Source organism: Trachemys scripta, chromosome 5 (assembly GCF_013100865.1).
Source record: "Trachemys scripta elegans isolate TJP31775 chromosome 5, CAS_Tse_1.0, whole genome shotgun sequence".
Classification (NCBI taxonomy): domain Eukaryota; kingdom Metazoa; phylum Chordata; order Testudines; family Emydidae; genus Trachemys; species Trachemys scripta.
In genome coordinates this window covers 68,147,135-68,171,800 of record NC_048302.1, presented here as the reverse complement: position 1 = coordinate 68,171,800, position 24,666 = coordinate 68,147,135, and the positions used below count along the sequence as shown (strand labels likewise).

The window sequence follows — 24,666 nt, the reverse complement described above, 5'->3', positions numbered from 1 at the left end:
GCTGGGCACTTCCCCTCCCGGGCTCCAGCTGTGCTGGGGAAGCGCTGGCCGGGGGCGCAGGGTCTGGGGGCTGCCTGGCAAACCGTGAAGCCGGTAGCGCTCGGGCAGCCCTTTTCGCGTGGCTGGGAGTGAGAGGGAGGAGGGGGCGGAGTTAGGGTGGAGAAGGGGCGGAGTTGGGGTGGGGCTGGGGGTGGGAAATGGGCGGGTCCAGGGCCCCGTGGAGGGTCCTCTTTTTTTATTTGTTCAATATGGTAACCCTAATAGAACTCAGTATTTGAAAGCAGGATATAGCCGTATATCTCTTTTCTTGTAAATCCCTTCTCCCCAAGGATATGCTTCAAGTTCAAGCATTCCTTAAATACAACTTATCTTAAAATGTACATTTTCTTTTGATTTTAGAAACAAAAATTTTATAAGTAGCAAAAATGGAAGTGATCATTTTCCTGCAACTCCAGATGAAATACTAAAAGAAGTTTAAGCTAATAACCTCAAAAGCTCTAGTAGAAATTCCAAAAGCCACTAAAGATAAAAGAATGGGAACCACATGCAACATACTGGGGACTCACGGTACAACAGAACTATCTTTCAATATATTTTGAACTTCCATGGTCTCGTTTTATAGTTGGATTCAATAATTCTTTTTAAATGGCTAGAAAAGGTGCACCTTTATCTTTACACTACATCCTGATCTCCAGTTTTAGTACAGATTTAAAAATTATGACTTTTTCCCCCTAAGGAAATAAAAACCTTTTGGAGCATATCATTTGACCTCTCTCAATAGGCCAAGAGTATGGCTAAATTCTTTTGTACCTGAAAAATTCAGAGTACAAATGTTATATTTGGGAGAGAAAGCATAGTATTTTGGTTAAAGCATTGGGCAGGGTTTTAAGAAGTCTATGGAATGGCCAGAATCCAGATCTTCTATGTGTGGTTGGATGTGTCACTTGAGTATTTTGATCATGTCCATTAATTTTGGATACCTCTGTCTTTGAATGCCCAACTCTAGGTACCTTGGACTGATTTTCAGGAGTTTCAAGCCCCCAGTTTCATTGGAAATATTGATATTGATCTCTGTGCCTCAAGTTTCCTCATCTGTAAAATGGAGATAGTAACACATGGCCACAACACAGGGTATTGCAAGGATGAGTATCTGAGATGCTATAATGATAAGCATACTAGACAAGACTATTATTTTAATATTTATATTGAATTGAGATTGCCACAATCTCAGCTAAACACAGGATAATTTTACTTTGTAAATAAATAAAACAAATATATTAAATAAAGGAAAACTACATGATATTGTACTGCAGATAGACAGCCCAAACAGGAAGTGTTTTTTTAGCAATACATGGAATGGCAATGCCCCTGGAGGATTCTCTCTCTCAGTAATATGATTACCACTATAAACAAATGTTTAACAGCATCACTTTTAAAGCATCACAACTGATAGAACTGGCCTTCTGGTTGTCAGTCTACAAAAAAAGGCCAACAGATGGATGGCTTTGGAGACTAAACTAAACAAAGCTTTCCCCTCGTCTCAATCTTCTTGTAGCTTAAAACAGTTTTACAAAAAAGTTCAAATCTGGTCCCCGATCAAATGTAATTGTTTCCCCCCCCCAGAAAACACACATCTTTGTGAAAACTAAGATACAGAAGTGAAGCCATGACTCCCTCCTGAAAATAAACTATGCAAGAAATGTTATATAAAGAAAAAACCTAGCATGCCTGCTTGATAGTTCACCAGCTTCTTGATGGGATAGTTGAGAGAGCCATGCTTTGCTAATCTCTCTGACATCCAATTGAAAGGAGTCTAATGCACTAAGACCCCTGGCAACCACTGGGGATACCTACACCTTTTATTAAACTTTGTTTAAACTATTGCTTTTAAACATGTCAGAGCTGCACTGAAGAAAAGCAGCGCCATGGCATCCTCTTGCAGCTAATAGATTTTTTTGGTCCCTAGTAACTGAACTATCAAGAAACTGATGTTCTCATTTAACCCTCTGAAAACAAGCACAGGAAGCACATGTCACCAACACATATATAAAGAGTGCATGGAAAAATCTCATCCACAAAAAATGACGACCACCTCTGAGGTTTTCAAAGCTCCACTTTCACTGGAAAATTCACTAGATCTTTGGTAGTTGTGTACTACAGTCATAAATCAGGGTGCCCTTCTGATACTTTCAGACATTAAAAACAAGGCTTTTATATTTTAGTGCCAAAATAAGTACAGTGAAGTGAGCTGGAAGAAATACAGCACCACTGGGTTTCTGTGTCAGGAAGCACTCCTTCAATTTGTTCAAAACTTTGTGTTGCCTTGGTGAATCTGCTCTGTTAGCCAAAGTTGGACTCATTAAAAGTTTTGTATGTAAATAATGAAAGATGAACTGCTTTAAACAAATCATCCCCATAAATTTGATACTGATTTTACTGATACTTTATATGTACATGTTTAGATGAATGTACATTTATACACGCACATTTATTCTATCCTCTTTTTCTTTTTTCTAAAGAGAAAAAAAATCACATGTACTTTTTTTCCTTTGTTACACTGTATATATATGTAAAATGTGTTATAGGTATACAATATAAATTCACTTTGAAGTCTAAAAAGAACATTTTTTATTGCTAGTGATTATTTTCATACAATTAATGTTCAGCATAATTAAATATTTAGCTCAATAGGACAATAGGTCAAAATAGAATTTAGAAATGAATTCTCCCAGGCTGTGACTAAGGTTCAGGAAGATTACTTTGAGGGGCAGGCCTGATTTAAGGTAACAGAAGGTTGGTTCTCTTGAGAAGCCACTGTATCCCATGCAACTCTCCCATTGATTTAAACTGGATGTATGCATGCAGAGTGGTTGAAGAACGAGGACCGTATTTTTTATGATTCTGTAGTCCAAGAATCTCAACTAAGTAACAACTCATGCCCTGTCTATTGACTAGAGGTTGTGCAAGAACTCATAATAAAATTTCCCCAGATCACTGGATATCATCTGAATGCCCCTCCTGCTGTTTGAAATGGACATTTCTCCATAACAAGAGATATTTTTAAAACCCAATTTAAAAATTAAGTCCATATTTCATTCAACACCTTTTAATGACATTTAGCTGTTCAGATTTAAATCAAAGAATTAAAACAATTCTGGCAACTATGTTTCAGTAAAATACATTGTGTTTCCTTCAACTGGTTATATTACACACCAACAAAAGCAAGGAAATTCAAAGTAAATGTGGATGCCTTATCCTTAACTCCCCCATGGTGTCTCATTATTCACAGGGATCTCAGATCCTGTGCTATAATATTAGGCACAACTGGGTATAGACCTTATGGTGTCAGCTTTCACTTTGAATTTGATGGCTTTTGTTGGTCAGTATCAATGTTAACATTACTTAAACTTTTTTGTGAGTTAATCTATTTATACACTTCATTGTGGAAAAAAATGCAAGGATTTTGCCAAGGAAAACCAAAAAGTTTTCCTGTACATTTCTGCTGGGTGACACATCATGTCTACAAAGGAGTGCCTCTCTAGAAATTCTTTCATTGAACAAAACCTCTAGGACTAATGAAATATATGCCACATTGTCAGGAGTGAAAGTAACTGAGGACACTTATCGGTATGAGGTGGGGCGGCTCCTTCCAGGCTGCCTGTCCCGCGCCGCTCAGGGCTCCCATGTTGATTTAAAGGGTCTGGAGTCCCGGGCCCTTTTAAATCACCAGCCCCAGGGCAGCTGCTCCCTCCCCCCCCCCGCCCGTCGGTAGCTGGGGGGCAGGGGAGAGGGGGGCAAAAGGGACAGGGGTTAAAGCGCTGCAGGGTCCTTTGCCGCGGCAGCGCTTTAATGTTGTTGCACACACCCCCCCCCGTCGGTGGGGGCACAGCAACATTAAAGCGCTGCCGCGGCAAAGGACCATCCTTAAAGTGCTGCTGCGGCAGCGCTTTAATGTCCCTGCCCCTTTTGCCTCCCCTGTTGGCGGCTCTGCCGGTATAGACCCTACTAGCAAGGCCATCGATGCGGGGAAGAGGCAGGGAGGTTAAAACACTGCCGTGGCAGCACTTTAAGGATGGTCCTTTGCCGCGGCAACTCTTTGAGTATCCTTAAAGCGCTGCTATGGCAAAGGATCGTCCTTAAAGTGCTGCTGCGGTAGCCCTTTATTGTTGCTAGCCCTTCCTCCCCCCGGTGGCGGTCCTCCCGGTACGGACCCTACTAGCAGGGCCCTGACAGGGGAGGCAAAATGGGCAGGGACATTAAAGCGCTGCCGCAGCAGCGCTTTAATGTGGGCTGGGTATGGGCAGGTGTGGGTTCTTACCGGTACGGAGTATCGGCTCGTACCGGTTCACTTTCACCCCTGCACATTGTGAACATTTTCCAGAACTAGGTTGCCAGTGTGGCAGCACATAGGCAACATGGTACAGTAGATCTTTATAGACAGACTCTGGTCTTGGATTAATTACCTCTTTCACATTCCCAAGACTGAAGTGTGTAGTGAAAAGTTTACATTGTCTTGTCCTGGTTAAGATCTTCCAAAAGGAACCAGTAAGAAAAGAAGTGTGGCTTTCCTGCTTGCTACTAGAACATTGTGTAGAAAGGGTCCATTCTGAAAACAGATATCAGGCACAATCCTGAGTCCCACTGCTGCTCCTTTGTGCTGTTCTGGTGATACAAAGAAGCCACATAACTGTTTTAAATGCTAATTGGGCTTCCTCCTCCCAGTGTAGGAGGAATTCCCAGGAGGCAGACAGCTAACACAACCTAACCCCCTCTGCCTCAGCATAAGGGGTGTGGAGGAAATGGAGTGGCCCCACTTGGGACACTGCAGCCAGGGAGTAGTTTAGAGCAGCCTTAAAGCTAATCTAAATTATGCCAAGTGTCAAACCTGCCTCCCCTCTGTTCTCAGTGGGAAGGCTCTGTGAGCTGCTTTGTGGTCCCCTTAATTTTGCGGAACCAGGCAGAGACTGGGTGCAGCACTGGATTGAGACCATTGTACTTTTAGAAAAATTTATATGTTCTTCAACTCCCTTCCTTTTGTGGTGAAGGAAAGCTCCAGGATTAACCATTCTCTAAAGTCACACTATGATCCAATAAAGGAAATGCAGACTTCCTCTCTTGGCACAGGTTGGAGTGCCTTAAGCAGGTCAAGAAGTGACTGTATAAAGTGTCTAGACAGCAAAGTGGAAGAAAATATTTTCCAGAAAATGCAATTCTTGTGGTAATCCAGAAATTACATTTTGGATGCTCAGCCATGAATTACCTTGTTTCTCTACTGGTTTGCTAGTATACTGATAGTGAATGTGACAAAAAATGTAAATAATTTTTACATCTCATAAAATGCCAAAATATTGGATGAGATCCTGATACTTAGGGTCATGAAAGAGCCCATCATGTTTTCTACAAAATAAAGGTATTAGCCTGAGTATCCTGGCCAAGTTCTAACTTGGGTAATAACATGTATACCCAAGTTCTTCCCATTTCTAAATGAATATAGTATTATTCCTTTACCGGCCATAAAAATAACCATTTAGTGTTGTCATTATAGAGTGGTAGCCCCACTCCACTCCAGAAGTGGATTTAATGAGTATGTGTGTGTGTGTGTGTGTGTGGTGTGTGTGTACACACTTCATCACTGAAATGCTATCTATAAAGTATATTGGAATGTTTCAAGGTGGAAGGTTATTTATGAATATAAAGTTACATAGACATATAATGATCCGAGATTAGTCTTGTAATGAGACAAGTGTGTATGGCTATTTATTAGATTACCACATGATGAAGTCTACCAAATATTGAATGTGCTGCACATATGACACCCTGAACTGTTTGTCACTTTATAATAGAAATTAATGTCTTTAGGCCATCAACCCTTCTTTACTGCTCTACTCCCTTGATAATTCCTGCAACACAGTAATTTATTACTTATTTAAAACAATTCAGCAGGAAATCCATCATTAGAAGGTTATTTCCCCATCAAAATAGGACAAAAAAGTGAAGAATAACCACAAGAGGTATTATGTTCGTGATGAGCTAATCTTTGAGGCTTAATAGTTTGCTAAAATGAAAAAAGTAAAAATTTAAAACAATGAACTACAGTATTAAATTCACCTTTTGGAGAATAATCTCTAACACCTGTCCTCTACCTATTTCTATACTCTTGATTCTTTTTCCCTTTGCCCCTCTGCTCTCCCCAAGCCATACAGCTTATCTTTTCTCCAGGTATCTCCCTCATTCATTTCTGGGGCTTCTTCTAAACCAATAAGCCTGGAACTCCTGTCCTTCCTCAGTCTCCCATGCCTCCACACTCTCCTCCAAGACTCTCTGAAAACAGACTTCAAAAGGCCAATAAATCTCAGATTACTCCTCTGAAGCGTAAACAACAAACGGAAAAGTTTAAACCCCAAAGCATAAGATATTCCATTGAAAAAATATGGAACTAATCAGATGTGTACTTCAGCATTCAATTATATAGCTTTTCATTGCTCCCATTCCTATTTTGTACATTTTCATCTTAGATATTCATATTTCAGGGGCCAGGTCTTTGTCTTCATATCTTTCTACATAATGCCAATTCATCATCTACCAGTAATTTAGGTGCACAGAGATTTACACAAGTAACCCCACGTAGACTGATGCTACACTATACTCCTTGGTGTCTGAAAACTTTTGGTGTGGATAAAAATCACAAGGAATGCATGGGATGTCATATTCAGAGCTACTGAAGAGTATAGCTGGTTGAATGCTATTTGGTGAATTCCTTATTTGAAGCATTTGGTTATTTTTCTTCAAATTATTTGACAAATCACTTTCCTAGTATTCCATCAGCTCTTATATTTAACGAGGTGGGTATATACTGGTGCATAAATAAACCACGCACACTTACGGAGTGCTGATTCAATCACCATCCTTGCAGTTACCCTTTTGCTCAGCTGAAATACAATTAATGCTGTCTGTGAACATGTACTTTATTTTGTTCATTTAATTGCATGCCCTTTATGAGTAAGGTGTAAAATTAACTGCTAAAATATCAAACACCTTACTCCTCTGCCTTCTCTATTACTTGCTCAGATGGTCATACATTCACACAGGATGCAAACCTGTATCAGTTTAGTCATTGTCAAGATATTGAACTATTCCCCCCCAAGGCCAAAAATTGCATACCACCCTAATGGACCACAGATTTGCATGTAAAGAATTTGTGATGGGAAGAAGCCAATGCTGGACCAAAACTTTTGGCTATGCTTTATCATGGAGCTAAAAAAGCAGCTTCACTTGTTTTCACTCTTTTATAGCAAGATTTTTGAAATGCCACTTCTGCATATTAGCACAAGAACAAAACAACTGGGGAGTTTTGTATGAGTTCATATTTAGTGTTGAAATATGTAGTTGTATTGATGATTAGTTCTCATATTACTGATGCAACCATTATTTTGGCGGTCACTAGGAAAGTGAATACACAATGTATCTTCATAACGAAGGTTTCTATTATAAATTGGTCCCTAAGGCTGCCTAATACCCAGTTCTAGTGAAGTCCATTTTTAAACACTGCTGGTCCACTATAATACTTAGGAACAGACTAAATGGTTGAACAAAACAAGACCCTAACCTTCCAACCAAACTTAAAATGAGCATTTCTGGGGAATACATACCCCAGCTACCTGCTCTGGTCTCTTTTATCAGCCCACTCCTTGAGTTTTTGGTTCCAGCCAAGAGAACAAGTGTTGAAATACCATGTCAAAGGCAATTCTTACAGTATTCCTTGCCCAACCAAATGTAGGAAGTGACAAAATCTTACTTTGAAAAACTGGGCTAAAAACTTGTGAGAACAGCTTACTGACTTAAGTGATTCACATTAGGTTCAGGACATTGTATGGATTGATCAAGTTGACCAAAACCACTGAAATGGCAATGGTTTGCCCATCCTTCATATTATCAGTTTCAATTCTTAATCGTTCCATGTCTGCTATTTGTACAGTGAATCGTAGACTAGATCTGGGTTCCTGGTGGTTATTGGGGCTCCAATTAGAGCAACACTATTATTTATATTATATTATATTAGATAGGCAGACAGATTGACCGACCAAACAGGGCCTTCAGTGAAGTATGTTGTGCACAGACCATAAACACAATACTTTCCAGGTGGCAGTTGAAACAGCACACCACAGTACAAATAGCACACCCCATGAAATCCATGCCAGGAAACATATTTGCTCCTCCAGACCAGTGGATGCAGTTCAGTACAACCACAAAATATTGAGAAGAGTGCCTCCTTGACCTCAGTATCCAATCAAATAGGAGATGTGTCCATTCCTTTTTTTAGATGTGAGCTGTGCATTCTTTAACCTAACATTGATCCAAATGTTCCGATGGCAGACATTGGTTTCTCTTTGATAGCCAATGCATACCTCTGCTTTCCAAGTTCCTATAAACACATCATTATAAGGAAGGCAAGTCTTACTTTTCCCAGCATCCTTTCTAATTACTTGCCTGTTGCCAGGAAACTGTCACATATTTTTGTCTTCACAATCAAAATTTAAACAAATATCTGCTACACATTATTAAAAAAAATAAAAAATAAAATAAAATAAAATTCAAGCAGCACCAAAAGCAGTTGCTGTGTAAATGACAAAGTTATTAGGTAACACTGTGACATTCAACACTGAATTATAAATATTTCAAAAATAAACTAACAGCAAGAGAGTATATAAATGATGGGAACCCACATGCACTTTGCATACAGCACAGACTCCAAGCAGCATACAAAGATTATGATTTTGATAACAAACCATAACGTTTTGGGTGATAAGCTTTCTAAAATATCTGGAGTCTCCTGCCTGTGGCTAATTCTGTTTTAATCCACAAGTTCTTTCAAGTTGAGAGAAATCTCCTACAAAAGAAGGCTGCAAGGGCCCTCACTATTTTACAGCTCTATCATATACTAACAATCGGTTCGCCAATGTTGAGACACACACACACACACAACACACCCTGCAGCTGCTGCTGCTGCCGCCGCCACACTAACATCCCAAATGCACTTAGAAAAATGAATCTGATGCCAAAGACTGCAAATAAAGTGCATTTCTGAGCCTGGCTGCAGTTACAGAAAAAGTGGCTAACGCTGTAAGAGATAGTAAATATTAATAAAAAACTACTTGCAAGAGCTGCAATCACCAAGATCACATTAAAAAAAGTTGCTCTGACCTTTCGTTCTCCATCACTATGTTTTAGTCATGGGTTTACCTGATCAAAAAAAGGACGCAGCATACATAAACAGCATCGTCGCACCTTACCTTTTCAATGCCTACTTTATCTATTATCACAATGCCAGAGTACAACTTTTTCAGATAAAGAGACAGGCAGATCCGTTGTAGCAGTAAAGCCAGCACTTTGGGACTGAAGTGGAGTCTAGCAGGTTCTCAATATTATATACAGATTAGTCAGAGAGAAGAGAACACCAACTTCATGACTCAGTGATTCTTCACTAACGTTTTCTAGCTCTAGCAACTTCATAATAAGAGTCCTCCAGAGTTACTGAGAATTCTTCAGTGTGATTAATAAAAGAATTACCACATTTCTGAAAACTGCAGTGAAGTTGGTGTTTTTCCTATCGTTTGTCACCTTTGCTTTTCAGGATATTCTTCTGAATCAATATGGTCTGCTAAGTTTTAAATTAAATCTTTCCTTAGCACAAAAAGGGTTGGGATTTTTTTTTTAAATTTTGCTCAAAAAATCTTTAGCTGCACGTTACCATGGTGCAGCAATACCCTCTTTTTCCAATACTTTTTGTCCATTTCCATTACAAACTGTGCAGACATCTCTAATAAATGAAGAAAAGCTGCATGTGAGAGGAAAGGAAACAGTCTGGATTCTCTGGAATTAACATATTCCTGAAATGGCAGCAGTTAGAAATTTTTCCACTGGAGCTGGGGTTAACCTTCTTGCAAAACACACACAGTTTATTTATATTTCCTAGCCTGCCACATCACTTTCACCCATAGTGCACAACGGCAGAGTATAGTAGCACATCCACATATTTTAATGAAAATCTAGAATGGGGGGGAGTTATGCTTCAGTTTTTTTTTGTTTTTTTTTTGCTTTAAATGATGTTTATACTTATCCCTTGGAGTTGAGCAGCATTCCAACCTTCAGTATTCCTGACTTTTCAGATTAGAACTAAATTAGGGGCTTTCTTCAGAACATTTATAGTGTTCTATTAGGTGCCTCCGTCGCATGTTTTATAAACATTCTGTTGTGCCTTGTTCACCTACTGGAAGATGGTGTCAGAGTTCAGGGAACATCTACTGATGCTGTGTGTTGCCAGCAAGTTATTTTGTTATTTAATTATACTTTCAAAATGTTAAATATTCCCAGGATGACAAACATGTATTCTTAAAATGTTATTACTATTACATGTTCCACTGAAAACACCAGTGGAATGTCGATGCTTGTTTTTGTGGAGAGAGGAAAAAAGTGTGAAGAATGGGGAGCATCCACCAAATCCTTCTGCCTCTCACCTTTCTATTACTCTATTTAATTTGAGTTAATCAAAAGCTTTCCACGTGCTGATGTGGAAGTTTGCTTCAGCTTTGCAAGTAAATTCAGAGCAAAGTTAAATTATCAGCAACATAGCAGCAGACAAAATCAAGATGAGTGAGGATTCAGGGTATGTATACAAAGCAATGGGAGGTGTGACTGCAGTATGTGTATACATACCCAAACCAGCTTTGCTCTAACTAGCTCCAGACTCCAGTAACAATAGCAGGGAAGCCACAAAGCATGGGTGGCAGCACAAGCTAGCTCAGGGGTGGGCAAACTTTTTGGCCTGAGGGCCACATCGGGGTTCCGAAACTGTATGGAGGCCGGGTAGGGAAGGCTGTGCCTCCCCAAACAGCCTGGCCCCTTCCCCCTATCCGCCCCCTCCAACTTCCCACCCCCTGACTGCCCCCCTGAGAATCCCCAACCCATCCAACTCCCCCTGCTCCTTATCCCCTGACTGCCCCCTCCCGGGACCCCCTGCCCCCAACCGCCCCCCTGAGACCCCACCCCCTTATCCAACCCCCCATTCCCCGTCCCCTGACTGCCTCGACTCCATCCACACCCCTGCCCCCTGACAGCCCCCTGGGACTCCCATGCCTATCCAACTGCCCCCTGCTCCCTGTCCCGACTGCCCCCCGGGACCCTCTGCCCCTTATCCAAGTCCCCCACTCCCTGACCCCTTACCATGCCGTTCAGAGCACCAGGACTGGCAGCTGTAAGTAGTACACCGTAAGTAGCACATTCCTATGGGGAGCAATTTAATACACTACTCCTGCGGCTCTCGCAGCCGCGCTGCCCAGCAGGAGCTCGCAGCCCCACCACTCAGAGCACTGGCGATATGGCGAGCTCGAGGCTGTGGGGGAGGGACTGGGGGCTAGCCTCCCTGGCTGGGAGCTCAAGGGCCGGGCAGGACGGCCCCGCGGGCCGGATGTAGCCCCTGAGTGGTAGTTTGCCCACCTCTGGGCTAGCTGCTGGAGTATATATCCAGGGTATATCTACACGGCAATGTAAGTTTAGGTTTTAAACCCAGGCTCAAGCCTAACCCCCTTTCCGCATACACACAAATTATTCTAAACCAAGACTTGGTCCCAGGACCCATGGAGGTGGAGCCTGAGTCAAGCCGAACCCAGGATACAAGCTCTATTGCCTTTGCAATGTAGACGCAGCCTCACTGGACGCATGCTCAGACTTCACCAAAAGTATCCCACAGCCCCCAGGCCAATTTTCTTTGTCTCTGGACAGACAAGTTTTCTCACACTGCACCAAGAACAAAGGACTAGAATTGCCACATTTTGGAAGGGTGGTAGGATGTTGGGGATATTGATGGTTGGACTTGGGCCTGCATCAAGCAGTGTATGGTATGTCTATGTAAGCGAGGGAATGGCCCCACTATTGTGGGGAACTTTCCTGGCTTATAGACTACCCCAGTGAAATGGGCTACTGAAAGGATTTGAGTCCTCGCTCCCACTTCCTTTACCCAGAGGCCTGCCTGACCTCAAGGGCTCGCCTTCCACTCTCCTGTGTGGTAGAGTCCTCGTAACCCAAACAAAGCTGGGCCCAGGATTCCTGGGGGGGGTTCGACCCCCAATCTTGTTGTGGTCACTTAAGGCAGGGGCTAGCAGAGAGCAGGGCAAACTATGGCCCATGGGCTGGATCTGGCCCATCAGGGCTTTCAGTCCGGACTGTGGGACTGCCAGCCCTGTGGCACAGCGGGGTTAAGGCAGGATCCCTCTGCCTGCCCTGGCCCCACGCCACTTCTGGAAGCGGCCAGCACCACATCCCTGCAACCCCTTGAGTGGGGGGCAGAGGGCTCCGTGCGCTGCCCTTGCATGTAGGCACCGACCTCCGCTGCTCCCACTGACCGGGAATGGGGAACCACGGCCAATGGGAGCTTCATGGGTGGTACCCACAGGCAAGGGCAGTGCTTGGTGGAGCCGCCTGCCCCACCGCACCCCCAGGAGCCACTGCCAGACATGCTGGCCACTTCTGGGAGCAGCACAGGGCCACGACAGGCAGGGAGCCTACCTTAACACCACTGTGAGCTGCTGCCACCCTGGAGCCGCTAGAGGTAAGTGGCACTGCAAACCCCTCCTGCACCCTACACCCCAACCCCCTGCCCTGAGCCCCTGCTGCACCCCACACCCTTGCCCTGAGCCCCCTCCTGCACACCGCACCCCTCCCATACCACCCACTCCCTCCCAAACTCCAACCCCGTGCCCCAGCCCTACATTCATGGCCCTGCATACAATTTCCACACCCAGATGTGGCCCTCGGGCCAAAAAGTTTGCCCACCCCTGGGCTAGGGTGATCCCCCTCCAGGGTGCTCTCTCTGCACTGGATGCTTCCCTGACCCACTGATCCTTACATACAGTTCAAAGCAAATAAAATTTTTTCAACAGCAATCAATTTTAAAGAATAAGGAAAAAATGAGAAAGGAAAGCACATAACCCTGCTCTGTGGAACGGGGACATCACAACTAGCATCTCTGAAATGTAAGGGAAGTTTACAGTTTGTTCCTCACAAGTCGCAGGCTGAGTTTTTGTAGGGGTACAATAACCCCCTTACATCTATACAGAAATAAAAGAACTGAGGCATGGCTAAGGCTAGCCTGGGTCAGCTCACTCGGGTTTGTGGGGCTTGGGATGTGGGGCTAAAATTCGCTGCATAGACGTTCAGGCTTGGACTGGAGTCTGAGCTCTGGGACCCTCCACCCTTGCAAGGTTCCAGAGCTCAGGCTCAGTCTGAGCCCAAATGTTTACACAGCGATTTTCGCCCCGGTGCCCAATCCCATGTCAGCTGACCTAGGCCAGCCAAGGGTTTTTTATCCTTGTGTAGATATACCTGTACTGTAGCTGCTAGAGCCCCAGATTGAGACCTGGGTTCAACAATTCCTAATCTTGGGTTACAAGTGACTGTAGATGCTCAAGACCTTATTTAACTCAAGTTCTACTAATCCTAGGCTCACATTGCAATGTAGACACACCCCCAGTGTCCTGGGCAGGTTTCTACAGCCTGTGCTTCAGCAGCTTCACTACTATTGTCATTTAAGCTAGCTGGATCAGAGCTAGCTCAGGTATATCTACAGGTGTTACAGTCACACCTCTGATTGTAAGATAGGCATGCCCTCAGACATTTTCACCTAGGAACTCCTGTTCTCATCAATACCCACATCTGGAACAGAACTATGTTTGGCTTTAGGTTGGTTATACTTACTGAACATAGCATTTTGCCCACTCACATTAAAATAAGTAGTGTAAACTGTCAGCCAGTAATGGCTGTAGATAGGCAATCTGTATGACACTAAATCCCTACTTCTGGATAGTACCACTAAACTGCTTTGCCCTTAATTATTCCTTCAGATTATTATTTACTAATAATAATTAAACAAATTAACAGCAGAGGAGAAGAAATTGGTAGAAACCATGCCAGTGAGCTCAGTGAGACCAACTGAGTTGCACTAAAAATTTTGGAAGAGAGCTTTGGGGAAAAAAGGAGGAATGCCATTTAATGAGTTTGGAAGGCAAATGCAAAACAAAGGACACTTTCACACATCAAGTTATCACGAGATACTCTCCCAACTGTGATTCAACAAACATAACTGTGACTAGGAGGTGCACATGAAGTTCACCATGGCAAGGCCCAAATAATAATAATACTTAGCTCTTCATCATTAGATCTCAAAATGCTATATAAATAAGGTCAGTATCATTATCTCCATTTTACACATGGGAAAATTGAGTTACAGGAAGGTGAAGAGGCTTGCTTAAAATTCGCCAATGACAGAGCTAGGAATAGAACCCAGGTCTCCTGAGTCCCACTCCACTGCTCTATTTCTGCCTCCCTATGTGAGACACACTACGTGTCAAAGACCCCAAAAAGGAGGATACAGAATTATTTATGTAGGAAACTTGAAATGCTGTTGCATTCCTTCCCTTAGTGTAAATAACTCCTCTTATACCCCCCATTACATTATATAAGGGGGGAAGGGCAGGGCTGTGCACTCCAGTGGATCAAAGCAAGTTCGATATAACGCGATTTCACCTATAACGCAGTAAGATTTTTTGGCTCCCGAGGACATTGTTATATCGGGGTAGAGGTGTACTTACAATAATTATGTAATTTACAGTATCGATCAATTTTAAATGGTACTTTAAAATATAATCTCCTTTGAAAAATAATTATTTTAAAAAGCCAGTTTTAGGGTGGATATTCCAAAGAGATTAGGAACAGTTCATCAAAGTGTATGGTAGAAGGGAGATTCGGATTCCACTTGTAGTATCTACTACTAGCTCCAGAAAAGTCATATGAAATTAAATATCCATTAGTTATGAAGCCATTTATTCATCTTGTTGATTTTTACATTTTTTGTAAGGGCTGGGAAAGGAAGTTAAAAGGCACACACTTTGTATTTTTTGGAGAAAAAATTATGAAAACTAGCAACTAGTCAAAATTAAATTAATACTGTGTAAATTGGAGTATAACCACCACAGGTCTGCAGCATGTAAGAAGAGATCATGAACTTGTAAATGCTGGAGGAAAGATCTGATATAGAACAGTAAGATCTATAGCAATCTGACTGAAAACAAATGACTGGAAAACAGTACAACTGAATTATTGAGTCTGAAAAATTAGAAAATGCTCTTAAAGCACTGAAACTACTATAGAATCGATTTCGGGGTCTAAATATAGTTCTTTAAATGTATATTTCATCTTTAGAGCAGAGACTGTATTTTAATGTGTCTGTACAATGCCCTGCACAATGGGGTTTTGATCCTGATTGTATTACAGTAGCACTAGAAGCTCCAAATAAATGTGTATTTAAGTATTATTCCAGCAGGAACTTGAAATTCCTTCAAATACTGGAGATAGCTGGCTTTCCTGCATTGCGAAATACAACATTTTGAGATCCTGGGCAATGACAGTTGCTATACTAAATGGAAGGCATTATTACATGCTTTATTACAATGTGCAGTTTCTGATTAAGCTGATTAAGACTGGATTTTTTTCTTGAAGTCTTTTCATCAACGCTAGATGTCCATCTAAACATACGCTATAGCTCAAATAAAATGCTATAACTTGATGCAAAAATTACTTGGTGAGATTCCATGATTTGTCTTATATTGGTGAAGGGGGTTGCCACACTAGAGAGGTACATACGGATGTCATAATGGTACCTTCTGGCCTTAAAAATTTAAGAACCTTCAATTCAAAACTGAACGTCAGTTCGGGATTATAAAATCTGTTTTAAATTGGTCCAGCCCAATGGAAACTGTGCATCATGCCATAGTTCCAACAGGAGTAAGCTCAGTTGGAGTTGCCAGTAATGAAACCACCATTGAACAATTTGCTAGTGTTCAAGCTGATTCACACAATTGGCTAGAGTCATAATGTGCTCAATTCAGTTATCTCCCAAAGGAAATAAACCTTATTTACACCATTACTGTAAGATGCTCAGAATGAGGCCTGCAATGCCTACAATTGCAAAACTTTAACCTTTTCCCAACTAATTACAATCAATAAAACTGATTCCTCTCCCATACTGCATCTCCCAACGTTTGATCGCTCTGAATAGCGACACCTCAGGAGTGGAACACAACACATTTAATATTGAAATGCATTGGAATTAGAGCTCTTTTTGGAAGGCTAGAGTGGAAAAGTAACGTTTTATGCCTCTCAAATAGGGGCAGCTGGCACGTACATCCTCCTCCTGGAATTCATAGCATGATTTTGGGAGAGCCAATTGGATTTTACAGTACAGGCATCCTGCTCTACTCAGCTTCTCTGCTTTTGAGAGATGACGACAGTGGACTATAGAATATATTTTATTCTAAATTATTTCATATTGGAGAAGTCCACAATAACAGAATTAACCAGTTCTTAAAAAAAAAAAAAAAAAAAAAAAGAAAGAAATCTAGAGAATAAATCATCAGTACTCTTAAAGACAAATAATTTAAGCACACAAGATCTCTTATTTATATCACACCTTACTATCACCAAAGATCCCAAGATAGCATATTAAGGTTATGCACTTTACAATGAGAGAAAGCCAACTATCTCCAGCATTTGAAAGCCAAATATGATTTCCAGTCCTTGCTCTACTAATGTGATAAAATAAAAAGTAATCAAAACAGAGCGATAACAGCAAGAGATTTTTTTCCCAGGCTACTTAAACTAGTTTAAATTGTGTCACACACACACACACACACACACACACACACACACACACACACACACACACACACACACTGCTTTTGCTTAGGTAACAGGCAGAGCTTTAGAAAAATAGACAGGTAGCCACCCTCAAAGTAAACTCTCTCAGATTAAACTACCATACTAAAGGAAGTATTTACAGCATGTGAAGCATGGTCAAATGACTGGACATTTAAGCGTTCTACACTACAGGAAAGCCTTTTGGTCATCGAGCTATTAAATGATATTAGACTTGCTATTACATTGCCATTTTGATTATAAAGAGACTATGGAAGAGAAGGCAGCTAAAACACTGGTGCCTGAGGCATACTTACAGGTTTGTAGAACCCTTGGATTCAACCACACCTCTATTTGTGTGGGAAGAGAGTGGAGGGAGCGGCTAACAGGAGGGGAACTAAAAGGAAGAAAATATCTGACTTTTTTCCTCACGAAGATTTCTTGCAAATTGTTCCAAGTGGGAGGAGAATGGAAGATGTTAGCACCTTCCCACCAAGCCTGCTCACCTAACCAGTGGATCTCTCAGAATGACACAAGGGCCAGGGGAAGAGATGACTCCTGGCAAGAACTGGAAACAGCAATGGTGGAGCAACAGGGGTGAGGCCCAGCCAGGCTTCCCCACTAACAGCTACTCTCCCTCTTTCCCCACCCACCCCGTTAGAGCCCATGGATGCCAGCATTGTCAGTAGACAAACTGCACTGAACAGTTTGAATGCTGGATATTCCTCAGTCTGCTGGCTTCTGGCTTCCCCCAATCACTTCCTTCTCCTCAGCTGCTAGTCTCAGTCTGCCTGTACTCCCTGAGTAAAATGAGGGTTAAGAATAGCATGTCCTCCACCAGTGGCTACAGTTACCAGGAAAAGAAATTTCTCCATTAGCTCGGGGGGTACAAGCCTATGCTTTGGTGCTAAAGATCTGAATTTCAAACCTCACTAATAACCCACAGCAGGTTATTATATATGTGTTCCTTTACATTGTTCTTTTCTCTCTCCAACTCTGCTTCTATCCCGTCTCAGTGTCCTTCTTCCTTTTGTCTTTTTATTCCATTTCCTGTTGCTTTGCATTTATTTAATCTTTCCTGCCATTCCCCCTCATTCCATTGCAGTTACCAATCCATCTATATTTATTTTTTATGATTGTGTGAGATTATAGTTATAAAAGCAATTGTATTATATTCTTCTGCTCCAATCAGCATGCCAGGACATTGGTGCTTGCCCTTAATTTGTTTAGCACTCTGCATTCCCTTATTAGTCAAAGAAAAAAGTCTCCTTGCACTTATCTGCTATCCTACTTCTTTATAAGTAGCATCTTGCCACAATTGTCTTTGTCTTTTGTTTTAATTCACCTATCTAGAGGATATATTTTAATTCAAGTTTATTCTTAATAGAATTTAAGGTCACCTGATGTAGAGTGTGGAGGGTGCCATAGGGCTTTAAGGGTCAAGAGAAGGGAACTTGAGAAAAGAGTAACATGGAATTGCAGATGTCTTGTTATGGCTTACTCTGATTGGTTTCAAAAGTGTCCTTTATACCAGTGGTTCTCAACCAGGGATACGCAGAGGTCTTCCGGGGGTACATCAACTCATTAAGATATCTGCATAGTTTTACAACAGGCTACATAAAAAGCACTAGCAAAGTCAGTAAAAAACTAGAATTTCATACAGACGACTTGTTTATACTGCTCTTTATACTGTAGACTGAAATGTAAGTACAATATTTATATTCCAATTGATTAATTTTATTATTATATGGTAAAAATGAGAAAGTGAGCAATTTTTCAGTAACAGTGTGGCTGTGACACTTTTGTATTTTTATGTCTGATTTTATAAGTAAGCAGTTTTAAGTGAAGTGAAACTTGGGGTACACAAGACAAATTACACTCCTGACAGGGGTACAATAGTCTGGAAAGATTGAGAGCCACTGCTTTATACTGTCGCTTCTTTCATGTTGATTCGTAATAATAAATTTTGAGTAGTGATCTTCAGCAGTGGAACTCTAAGCCTATTGACAAACACTGATGCAGCTTTCCAACACTGCTCTAAGCCAGACAAATATACCTACGTTTTATATGGGTAAACTGTTTGGTGACTTGCCTAAGATGGTAACAGCCTAAGTGTAGCCCCTAAATCCTGATTCCCAGTTCCTGGCTCTAGTCCCTGCCCATATTCTCCTTACCCCTTAACTCCATTAGTATTATAATGCTGTGCATATTAGTCACATTTTGGTAAATTACAGCAGCTGGAATAGTGAGGCCTGTCAGGAACTACACAGAAACTTGTCTTCTGAGTCAGGCTTCACCCCCCCTTTGCTCCCGCAGATTTGAAAAGGCTTCCCAGTAACAGTCCATGAGCAGATCTATTCTCAATATTTAAAAGATAAAGGAATAAGTTCTTACCTTTCCTCAGGATGACAAGCCCAGAGTGCCTTTAACTGTTTATCATAAAGGAGGACGAGATTTTAACAAACATCCTCTTGCACACATTTTGGAACCAGAACAAAACTGCAAGGTGATCGGTTAATTTAAATGTTATTGCTGACTTTTGTGTCCACAACCATTTAGTTTTCTGTGTTTCAGCTTCCTCCAAGGCTCACTCTGTATTGCAGCTCCTCCTCCATCCGAACAAAGCTTTATGTTGCCTTAGCAGGCCTGGAGAACTGGGGGAGGGTGTTCTGTATCTCTGTCATTGGTAGTGCCTATTTATCAAATCAGGTTACTTTTTTTAGTTTTCTCACAGATATCAGAGTAAGCCCAAATCAAAACTTTGGATCCAAATGCTCTTTGGAATTGGGCTGGGATGCGTGTGAAATGTAGATCTGAGTCCAAATTCTGTAGCTGAAGCCAGTTTCTGATATCAAGGAATATTCTCCCATCAATTTGATTATAATAAAAAAAAAGTTTTCTACCAGGATTTTTTGGGGGCTTGGATATGATTATTTGAAGGTATTGAGGCTTAGAGTCCTACTCTCCCCTTCCCCCCTCCAATACTTCCCCTCTCCTCCCAAAAGCAAATTCAGTTTCTAAATAGTATCTCTTTCCTTTCTACATTAATTCAGTTTGACTTTTTTTTCATATGGACTCTCTAGTAGGGTGTGCCACAAAATGTGCATAATGCCTGCAATTTAATTTTGGCTTTTCTGTCAGCAAAGGAAGAAATAATTTGTCTTCAGGCTGTTAGACAATGGTGTCTATGATCACTCTTTTTAAAACTCAAATCCACAAAAAGGTTTTCAGAAAAATGAGAAAAAGGGACAAATCCATCTTGAGCTTTGCTGACAGAGGATTAAAGAAGGATAAAAACATTCTTGAGTGCATGATTCTCCATATTTACCATGCCTGCCATTAAAAAAAGAAAGTGGATTGCTGCACAAGTACTCATTCCTTCCTCCAGCTTTCCTAAAATCCCTGAAACGCTTGTATTCTGAAATACTCCAACTCGGACTTCCTTATTTGGTTGCTGGAGCTGTTCTTTGTCTTGTTCAAACATTCTGGTAAAACTGCACGCCTCCCTCTATCCCCATGTCCTCCCCCAGTTCTATAGATATAGTCTGACTTCAGCAGGTCACCCTGACTCAGCCTCCTTTGTAGTTCGCTAACCAATCACACATCAGTTATGCCCATTTAAGGAGTACCTTTCCTTTTGGAAATCATCAAGGCAAGAGGGAGTTTTCAGCTGTTTGGAAACTTTGCTTTGTTACAGACACTGAAGTCAGCATAAAACAGGGATTTCGCAGAATTATTGTATTTGCTCAGAAACTAGAGATTGCTCCAGAGCATGTTAATCTTTTTAAAAAATCTCATTGCATTGCAACTCAATTTGAGATCACTTTTTATTCTTCAGTTGTTTGCTGCTTAGCCTTGTACTTTTTAAATGTGCAAACACATAGTACTTAGAGGTTAGTCTAAACAGTAAGAATGTTTAATATTCTATAGCACTGGGTGAGAATTACAGACAAGGTGACAAAGAGAAATTATGCGCTGTATGTTTAAAATAACTCTTCAATTAAACATTTTTCTGAACTTTTTCACTATACTCTGGAACTGAAATGAATCAGGCATTTAAAGTGACAGTGAATCATTTTAGGATTTCACTTCTTGTCTAAGCAAAAAACCCATCTCCTAATAATGTTAGCTATCTCAGAAAGAAAACGCAGTGGCCAAGTTGTTCTATTAGACCAGAGACACATATAAGACTAGACAAAGCCCTAGAAAGTATACTGTAAGGAACAGTCCTTCACTGTCAGGTGCTGGAGCAGATGATCTATCAGAGCATTTCCCGAGTATTATTGTTGCTTATTATTTACATACTTCTACCAGCATGCCATGCATTAAGAAGACATTGTAAGAATTGACATGCTAACATAACATGAAAATATAAGACAGGGAAACAGCAAGATAGAGAGTGTAGACGTATGATTCTTGCTGGTTCCATAATTTTCATTCTGATCTTTTATGTTTAATTTTCTCTGAGTGTAGAATTATGGGCCTTTTTGAACAATCATTCTTCAAACCCAGGCAGAGGGAATCTTTCAAAATGAAATGTGAGAGTATGACAATCGTATTTTAAGAAGATATATACTGAATGTATGTGATTCTGCAATGAAAGTTGAAACAAACCAACCAAATTCACGTGATCTTGGAATTTATCTCTAATTGGCTGGGGAAATTCTTGAAGAGCTGTGACTCCTCACAAGGAAATATCTTCTATTATGTAATGTTTATTACTAAACAGGGCTCTGAATGATAATACTTTGTAGATACTATTTGGTAGATGATAATGCTTTGCAACAAAGTGAAGAAACGGTTTTGACTAAAGGCCATATTTTCAGGGACATAATAAAGAATAAAGGGGCAAAACAATATTAAGAAGTCTGTGTGGGCACATCCTTAGTTCTCATTAAAGTTCCTTTGCAAAATGTTGTACAAAGGGTCTTAGCTCAGCCTTAAAGGGGGGCTTGTGACCTGGGGATTACTTGTGGATGAGAAGCTGGATATGAATCAGCAGTGTGCCCTTGTTGCCAAGAAGGCTAATGGCATAGTGGGCTGCATTCAGGGCCGGCTCCAGGCACCAGCTTCTCAAGCAGGTGCTTGGGGCGGCCGCTCGGGAGAGGGGCGGCAGGTCCAGGTATTCGGCGGCAATTCGTCGGACAGTCCCTCACTCCGGCTCGGAGTGAAGGACCTCCCGTTGAATTGCCGCCGCAGATCGCGATCACGGCTTTTTTTTTTTTGGTTTTGGCTGCTTGGAGTGGCCAAAACCCTGGAGCCGGCCCTGTGAGGCCACATCTGGAATATTGCATCCACTTTTGGGCCCCCCACTACACGAAGGATCTGGACAAATTGGAGAGAGTCCAGTGGAGAGCAACAAAAATGATCAGGGGGCTGGGGCACATGACTTACGAGGAGAGGCTGAGGGAATTGGGCTTGTTTAGTCTGCAGAAGAAAAGAGTCAGGGGAGATTTGATAGCAGCCTTCAACTACCTTAAGGGGAGTTCCAAAGAGGGTGGAGCTAGGCTATTCTCAGTGGTGGCAGATGATAGAACAAGGAGCAATGGTCTCAAGTTGCAGTGAAGGTTGGATATTAGGAAACACTATTTCACATGGAGGGTGGTGAAGCACTGCAATGGGTTACCTAGGGAGGTGGTGGAATCTCCATCCTTAGAGGTTTTTAAGGCCCGGCTTGACAAAGCCCTGGCTGGGATGATTTAGTTGGGAATTGGTCCTGCTTTGAGCAGGGGGTTGGACTAGATGATTCCTGAGGTCTCTTCTAACTCTAATCTTCTATGATTCTATGATTGTGAGAATTATTCCACCATGAGAGTTTCCTGGAGAAGGGGAATATCTGGAGCAGGAGGGAGGCAGAGAAACATACTGGGGCAAAGGAGACAGAATTGGATCATGTGGCATTGCACCCAGTTTTGGCCTGTGGAGCAGTCCCTATGGAACTGCTCCTGCGAGTGCAAGTTGAGCAGCCCCTCGTAACCCAAAAAATCAGTTTGGGTAGGTGGAAAGATGACTTAAAGCCAGTTTCCCCCACCACTCCTCAACTGTTCCCAGTACACATTGTACTGACCATGAGTTCTGTGCAACTGAGGATCTGTTCTTATGATTTTACATCACTTGTATGTTTGTCAGTGGCATGAACATTTTTACTTGCTCGTATAGAGCCCTCAATCCTCAATAAGAGGAAGCTACTGGATTAGCTGAGTAAGAAATACATTAATTGCATCATACTTTACACAGCCTACATATGTGCTGTTAATGTTTTGCCTCCCCAGGAAAAAAAAAACATTTGAAGTCTTGTGTCAAAAAATAAAATAAAATAAGGTTATGACTGCCAACATATCAACATTTAACTAGTAACATTTGTGTTATGTTTACAAAAACAAATCTGCTCATTTAAGTTTTCCCTTTCTAAACCAATTTAAAAAAAAAAACTTAACTGACAAATATAATGCCCAGACCAAGTTAAAAAAAATGGTGAATTGCCAGAGTTTAACAGCCATGCATTTATTATAGAGGAATGTGTATATATATAGGTTGTACACATATATACATATTGTGTTTGTACAAATACACACACCATATCCTAACTGTGGCAATATATGACCAATATGTGGGTTACAAAATCTGATTAACTTCTGATTGCTTTTGGAACCTACTGGTCAAAAATGATTCATTCTGAGGAAAATCGTGATAGTCCATGATCCATGTGAATTGTTATAAAACATCCCTTACAACATCACTGAGCACTAAAAATGTTTTAACTTCATTATATATAGAACAGCAATATATCAACCATGACACCTTCATTTTACACCCATTTCCATACAGTAGCAGAATCTATATTAGCCAAAAATACTTTGTCTACTCAGATGCACTCCGCACGTTGTATTAGCCCTGATGTGCTCATCAGGAAGTGAAAATCTCTATTTGGAGTAAGAATGCATGTGGACATATCCACATTGCAACCAAGACAAATTAGTTGATGCCAACCTCGGATCTGTCCCAGGAGTTTCATGGGAGGTTATGAGCCACAGACATCAAAATACGTTGCTATCCATGGAGTGGATATGCCAGGTGAGCAATCAAGTGGGAGGTGACAGCTTGAGAATGCTATATTCATAGTTAAAGTTTAAACGCTTGGCTTAACTGCACTATCTGGGTGGCTCCTTGATATTTTATTTGTGAAGGTTAAATGATATCAGTTTAATAGCTCCACATGTAACTTTATAAGGTAAAGCATATTTGCCTGGGCCCACAGGTTGGCACAAAGCATAGATTCTTTGACATAGGAAAAGGAAAAAGAGGCAAAACAGAGTTGGCTGTGGATGGGAAAAGGATACTATTGACTTTACATTGTTACATTCATATGTCTGCATCTTATAGTCAAGTATTGAACAATTAGGTATGATAGCGGGGAAAAGAATTTTAGTACCAAATAATTGTCATACCATTTTGCAAAAGAAGATTCCTCCCGCACTCCACCCCCAAATTCATTTGAAGCCACTTGTGACACATAACTGGCGTATAAATGAAACATCACATGCTGTTTAAACAAAAAGATACTTAGTATCCTCAGGCTACCAGGAAATATCTATATTTACATGCTGATACTTTTGAATTAATAAATGCTCAATTTGGTCAACAACATTGCAGTGCTATGGATCAATTTGTTGTTTCAAAAGAATTCTTATTTAATCTTAAACTATGGCTTTCTGAGTACAAAACTGCATGAGCAACACTATTCTTATATGCTTGAATGAAAACAATATGCTTTTGTGGAATAATTTTCCAAAGGAAGTACACGTCTACCCTGATATAACGTGACCCGATATAACACGAATTCGGATATAACGCGGGAAAGCAGTGCTCTGGGAGGTGGAGCTGCACCACTGCTGGCTAAGAGACAATGGCGCTGCTTGGCAG

General features: G+C 41.3%; 1 protein-coding gene across 7 annotated transcripts in view; it reads right to left on the bottom strand.

The window, feature by feature from the left end:
- The window catches only part of PALLD (palladin, cytoskeletal associated protein), a 338,505-nt gene that overhangs the window by 100,635 nt on the left and 213,204 nt on the right, over positions 1-24,666 (bottom strand). Inside the window, exon 1 of one of the 7 annotated variants that reach the window (XM_034770767.1) lies at positions 19,138-19,657. The exons of 5 other annotated variants lie outside the window; for them this stretch is intronic. The gene's annotated coding sequence lies outside the window, so the exon portion shown is untranslated. Of the gene's footprint in view, positions 1-9,290; positions 9,466-19,137; positions 19,658-24,666 lie in introns of those variants that run through there. One more of the 7 variants, XM_034770766.1, reaches the window with a different exon arrangement.